Source organism: Artemia franciscana, chromosome 21, assembly GCF_032884065.1.
Source record: "Artemia franciscana chromosome 21, ASM3288406v1, whole genome shotgun sequence".
NCBI lineage: Eukaryota > Metazoa > Arthropoda > Branchiopoda > Anostraca > Artemiidae > Artemia > Artemia franciscana.
In genome coordinates, this window is record NC_088883.1 from 23867515 (window position 1) to 23874657 (window position 7143).

Sequence of the window (7143 nt, forward strand, 5' to 3'; positions counted from 1 at the left end):
AAGTTGTTTTTGGTTGTAGAAAATTCTGGATACGACCAGGGGTTCTGTGGGATTTTTTTCAGTATCTATCTCTTTATTATAGCCTTTAGTTGGGGGGAAAAGGGGTATTAAACTACATATGTTTATATTATCCTTTTTAGATAGCATTCGAATTGCTAGTCCAGCGTCATATCAGAAAACTAGAGGAGCCGTCCCTCAGATGTGTTGAGTAAGTCCATGAAGAACTGCAGCGCATCGTTCAGCATTGCGGCACTGAAATACAGACAGACATGATGCGATTCCCGGCGCTTCATGATAAAATTAAGGATGTTATTACAGCACTGTTGAGGAAGAGACTTCCCCCAACTAATGAGATGGTATGTTTTTGTGCCTTATTTGGTGTAACTTTTGGTGTCAGATTTGTAAAAAAAAACTCAATAAAATTTTTTGTTAAATTTGATGTATTGACTTTTTGTTATTTAGAAAAGCTGATATTCTTGGTAAATAAAATTTTTGAATGAAACTTCAGTCCAAGTTAGGGTCTGGCCGACCACCCCTGTTTTTAAGTAACTCCCTTCCTCTCTTCTGATCTCCTTCCCGTTCCCCTAACCTAATATTTTTTGAACCTTTGAAAATTATTTGGCTAGATGAATAAAGCTTTAAGAAATTAATCTGCAGCCCGAGCAAAGGTATTGTACAGTTTTTAACCTCATACTCCTATCCTACTGGCAAACTTTGAAGCTTTTTGTACCCTCACCCTTCCCCCTGAACAAAATCCTGGATCTGCCCTTGGTTGAGACACAAAGAAAAAGAGAATTTATATGTTAAAGATCTCGTGACTAAAAAGCTTTTAGCTTTTTTAATTCAATGTTTAAAAAATTTTACACAGGACAACCAACCAGATGGAATTTAACTTTTCGCGCATTTTACTGGTTTACAATTACACACAGTAACTAATATGGTTTGAAACAGGTGGGTTTTTAAAAGGGACCCCCTTTTCTGGTTTCTTCTTCAGTAATAATGGATTATGTCAGACCCTCGTCCTCATGTGTGCGTAGTTAAACGTCAGCACTTGGGACCAGTCAGTGCTGCTTATAAAAGAGGTAGTAAAATGTGATTGGTCAATAAGGACTATATCGAGACATTGATGTTTATGTTATAGTTAATAAATTTTAGAAAAAAAATTTAAGCGTAGCAACACTGAATAGCATATACTAGAAAAACAGAAAAAGAAGGGGAGACAGTTGACATATTTCTAGCGTTTCTTAAATACTATTATTAATTATCAATGAAAGATTACATTTACTACTGGCATCGTTGCATACAGACTAAATTGAATTTAGGACTTAACAAAGCAGTTTCTGACAAAAAAAAGTAATGAACGAAAGAAAGTAGAACCATACTGTTTTTGCTGTTTTTTAGGTACCGTGGCGGATTTAATGACAACCCCTTTGGTAATGCCGAATTGCACTTACATTTATATGATAAATGTATTTTATGTTCTATTGAAATATTTTTTATATATGTTGGATATATTTTGAATATATTTTAAGTTTTTTCCATTTTCGAATGGTTGAAGGGAATATGTCAATTATTCACTGAATAATAAAGTACCAAGTACAATGAAAAGGAACTCAAATTGTTTAAATGGGTTAGATGGAAAGTTCATAACCATGTATATCTAAAAAAATAGGATAATTGGTAATTCAATTTTGAATGAAAGCGATATCCGTATATAGTTATAATTCCTTGGTAGTAACGAGTGCCAATTAAAAAAAAGAAGCATGCTAAAAAAAATTTGCGAAAAATATAAAATTTGCTAAAACAAATCAGCTAAAACGTATAAAAAACTAAAAAAAAATTAGATAAAAATTAGCTAAAAAGATATGGCACCAAAGAGCTCAAGATGTAGCTTGCCTTTGAAGGTTTAGTTGTCTTTGGGGATCAACAGATCGGTAGTTGTTTGAATTTTTACTGACGGAATGCATATTTCAGTGAAAACTTTTTTTAGATGTGCATTAACAAATATACGTCCCTGGTGTGTTTTAATTTTTCTACACAAGTCTTGTTCAATGATAGATTCAAAGGCTATAACAATTTCATTGCGTCTCTTTGAACGCAATGAAATGGCATATGCATAGGGACTGCAAACACTGATTGCAAGTAAAATATACCTGCATGCGTTATTATGATGTTAATGCATGCGTTATTATGATTTAATTCCGTCTATAGTTTAAACATCTGCTTGTAAAATATACAAGAGGGAAAAGGCGTTAGTTTTTCGAAAATGATTACCGCGAACTTATTGATTTCGATGAAGAGTGAAATTGTGGTCATTCTATAATTTCCACCGAACTATAAGTTCTAAGCCGCCTTTTTTTCAACTCCAGTAACTAGAGCAATTGTAGTGGGCTAACTTAAGCTTCCTGCTATACCGATATTTTCATTAACTCGTTGCAAAGCTTGAGCCATTTTGAACGTAAACGCGGTGTGAAGTGTCCGATGTCTAATAAAATTGTAACTCTTGCCATGGATTAAAGCTTCATTCCCACTACCATCAATTTGTAGGTGTTCATTTTCAGCGAAATGTGCCAAGAGTATTTTACTTTTCTCACGATATGATTGAGGCACTTGGTCTACAGTACTTGATGAAACTTCAGATAAATCTCCTTCTTGTTTTTGCGCTTTCAAAGTTTCGGAATTTTCAGAACTTGGTGGTCAATCAATGACATTTACCTTGAGCTATCTATCACTATAGAATTTATAGCTATCGACACGTTGAAGGACATTCTTAACCAAAATTAACTTTCAATCATCGAAAATTGTCTCGTTGTTAATATATTTATCAAGATTATCTTCAAAGTGCTCTTTTGATGTTAAAACGAGTTCAATTTGATTGGTGTTTCAGTTGATTGGCATCAACTTTTAAGGTTTATCTATCTAGATAATAGTCTTTGCAATTCCCAAGATTATTGACAGTAACGGTAAAAAGAACTATCACCTACTTGAACAAGCAGTTTCCTGTGAAAATCTTTTCCTTTTTTTTTGCAAGCTGGGGTACGTCCATGTGAGTGATGTTGCTTTGTCTGTTTCTTAATTACTTCTGACAGTTGAATATTGCGTTCACTTAAGTTTAAACAAATCTCAGATTGAAGATCAATGAATTCATTGTTAATACAATGTTTGAGTATAGTCTTCCTAAGTCGTGGTTTTGAATTACCTATGACATAAAATAACTGTCTATTTTCATTTAGTTTTCAGTGTCATGATAGCTACTAATGATATTTATCACTATTAACGTGTAGATATACGGTAATATTCTTGTAAAAAATGTCTGTGACCATACTTAACTCTTCGTACATGTTTTGATTGAGATCCTGTAGAATGTAACCATATGGTTTATCCGTAGATTGACTACATACTGGGAGTAGAAGTTTCGGTTTACCGGTTATATTTCCTTGTTTAAAGGTATAAGAGAACTTGAATCGCGAACAGCCCTACAGATGATATTGTTAGTAAAATTCAAGGCAAGTAATCTCATACATTTGCTCTTATGAAAAAGATTGTGGAGACCAACGGCTAAGGAAATTTTATGAGGATTAGACCGGACGATGAATAATAGTAGTGTCTCCAGAGACCATTCTTAAATGGATTCAGCTAAATCATCAGTAATTAACCACAGATTTTGTGCAGTAATATTAAATAAGTCAAGTTCCCTTATGCATTTTATATCTGGTGCAATAGTCTTTTTTTTTCATAGGACTCTTGCCGCAAACTATAGCAATAATAGATATTGTTAGGATTTTTAAAAACATTTTATCATGATTTTGAATTATTTTCGTTAGTGTTGTTTTTCCAGACTTTGAAGGTGCGGAAAGTAATGATCTGAATGGTGTTTAAAATTGATACTTATCCCCCAATGTCAAAATACAACTAACAGAATCTAAATTCAATCTGTTGGATAAATCCTAAAAATCAAAATCCATATTTTTTTTTTAATTTTAATAAATGCATTACATATTTACATGAAATAGACCCTTGAACATATTTAAATTGACATTAAAAAACACTAGGGAATAAAAAAGTACTTGAGGTTGCCGCTATTCGGATGGGTTGGGTCGGCCTGAAGGTGCGGCACCCATTGCGGGTTAAGGCGAGGACCTACTACGGGGTAAAAAACATAAAATAGTATAATATTTACCGCTTTTTAAAACACTAATTCAGTTTTGGCAAACAAATATAAATAAACAAAAACATGTAAAAAAACAATAAAAAATACTGCTGAGCTAGAGACTGTCGGGGGTTGAGACTGAGAAAATATGAGAACTGAATTATTTTTTATACAGTTCCTATAAATACTCTTGTCAAAATTTTCCTTGATATCGTCGTTGTCTGTGTACAAACAGTACACCTTCAGACCTCCAAACATACCCTTAAATACAAAGTAGCTCCTGGTCTCGGGTTTTCAAAATAGCAACTTATTTGGGGCCTGTTGCTTCTCTAGCTCAAGGTAAACAGGCTTGTTCTAGTTGATCTAGTCCATTCAAGAGCTAATGTGCTTAAAATTTTCCAAATCATTCAACAGATTATCCGTTTTAAATTTAAACAATAAGGAATCTGTATCCCCATAATAAACTTGAACTTATCCGTCCCCTGGCCCTCGGAGCTTGCAAACATTGTAATACAAATTCAACATTAATTTTTATACTTCTAATATAGCATTGCAGGTGGCAATATTTTACGCTTCTTGTTTTCTATCTAAAAGGACCATATTGGAGTCTAAGGTCGAGAATAGAGTAAAATTCGGATCTGCAATAATTCAGGCACAGTCTCTTGGGTCGGTCACAACGTTACAATAACTCCTATTCCCCACAGTCTTACATATCCCACCGGAGGCTGAATTTCAAATGACTTTAAAGATATGTTTTTCAATCTTTGAGATAAGATAAGATATTTATTTCAAAAAAATCACTATCACAAGCCCTCAAAGGGCCGAATTCGGACTTCGGAGTCGACTAATAAAATAAACAAAGCAAAAAACACTAATAATAGTGGATAATCAAATTATGAGTAAAAAAAAAATGTAAGTCAGAAAAAAAGGGAAGGGGACAAAAAAAGTCTAATAACACAGAAAAGAACAAGAAATAAACATATATATCTACAAATTAAAAGGGACACTAAAAAAAGTCCAAAAACTCGCAAAAAAAGAACGAAGCATAAAACACACGAAAAATACATATGAATTAAAAGGGAAACTAAACCAAAACAGCGGGGGGCAAGCAAATTAGTGTAATGACCTAAAGCACCTCACATGAAAAAGAAAAAAAAGGGGGGGGGAGGAGAAACTAGTTGGCTATTTTATTTATTTTTTATGTGATGAAGGGGACAAAGGTTTTTTTCATATCTGGAAGTAACGTAGCGAATGGGGGACAAAACTGGGATAGGCTCAGAAACAGCTCGAGGCTATCGTAATCTGGATGGTGAGTGACGTTTGGGGAAAATACTTGCCGTCCGAGGGTTCGTTATTGCATTTTTTGAAAAACGGAGGCACAACGATGACCTCCTTCGCTCAAGGGTTTCCAAACTAGCTTTTTTTAGGAGCAGAGAGTAAGGCACCTTGCCTTCTTTGAAAATTATTCGCAAGGCTCTTTTTTGGATTGACTCAATTTTGTCTGATTCTTCACGGGAGATGCCAGGGTGCCAAACTGGACAAGCATATTCAAGATGCGGACGGACGAAAGACGTGTACAACCTTAAGGAGTGAGAAGGGGGACGCTATATTTACTTAGGAGCTTAAGGAGGGCGATAGACGCATTAGCTTTATGGATGATATCTTTAACGTGGATATCCCACTTTAAATTTGAAGAAATTGTGACTCCAAGTAATTTAACCGAGGATGCATTAATTTCAGGAGGGATAGGGTTAAGAAAACAGGGCGAGGATTTGAGGAAACAAATCGGCATTATCATGGACTTAGAGGGGTTTACGGTCATATCTAGGTCCAAAGCCTCACTTCCAATTTCATTGAGAACACTCATAGGGTCGCTTATTAAATTTCTGAAGCAACTTTCAACAATCGTTAGGTCATCAACAAATTTCCAACGGTCAGGAACTTCCTTCGCAAGGCTGTTAACCATGACTGAAAAAAGGAGGGGGCCTAGGAGAGTTCCTTGGGGTATGCCATTGTAGATAGGAAGAGGATATGAGTAATGGTTCTGGTATTTAACCACCTGTGATCTATTTGTTAAAAATGAGGCAACCAATTTTACCAGTAAGGGATCGATATTGAACTCGCTTTCTAGTTTCTCAATTAAAATATTGTGGTTAACAAGGTCAAAGGCTTTCTGAAGGTCAATAGAAATTAAGTTTAGCCAGGAATTAGGTTTTTCGAGGATTTTCCCGATGTGGTCAATAAGAGAAACGAGGTAGTGGGAAGTAGAAGTTGATTTTAGGTTTCCAAATTGTTTCAGGTCAGTAAGAGGTAGGATTTTTTCCTTTAGCAAATCTGCAAGGAATCTTTCATACAATTTTGAAAAAATAGGAGTAAGCGTAATAGGTCGAACGCCATCAAAGCCAGGCTTTCCGTTTCTCTTTTTCAAAGGGGTAATGAAACCCTGTTTCTAAATTGTTGGAATTTGCCCAAACTTAGTAATTTCGCTAAACAGGACAGACAAGGGCTTAGACAGGAAGTCACCGAAGGCTCTAATAAGAGGAAATGGGATATCCAAAGGACAAACACTTGTCTTTCTTAGTTTATCAATTCTTCTGTCAATCTCAGACGGGGAAACAGTCGGGAAAAAGGAGGATGAGGCTCCTGTTGATAATTGGATTGGCAATGCTGGAAGGCTCTGAAAAATGGAAGCGAGAAATTTATTTAGACTATTTGCAGTAACATCAGGGGGCTCTGATAAGTTGAAATTAAGCTGGTCAAGACTCCTGCCACATAGCTTTTTAACCTGGGAATACCAGTTTTTTGGCTTATTAGTGAACAATTCTTCGATCTTATTTTTGTAGTATGATCGTGCCAATTTACGAATTTCTCTTTTAATTGATTTTCTTAATATATTGGCCGGATCGAGTTTACCATTCTTAATCAGCTTCAATTTGGTTCTAATTAGTGTTTATATTGTTTGATTAATAAAGGGTTTGTCACTTGAGCACCTT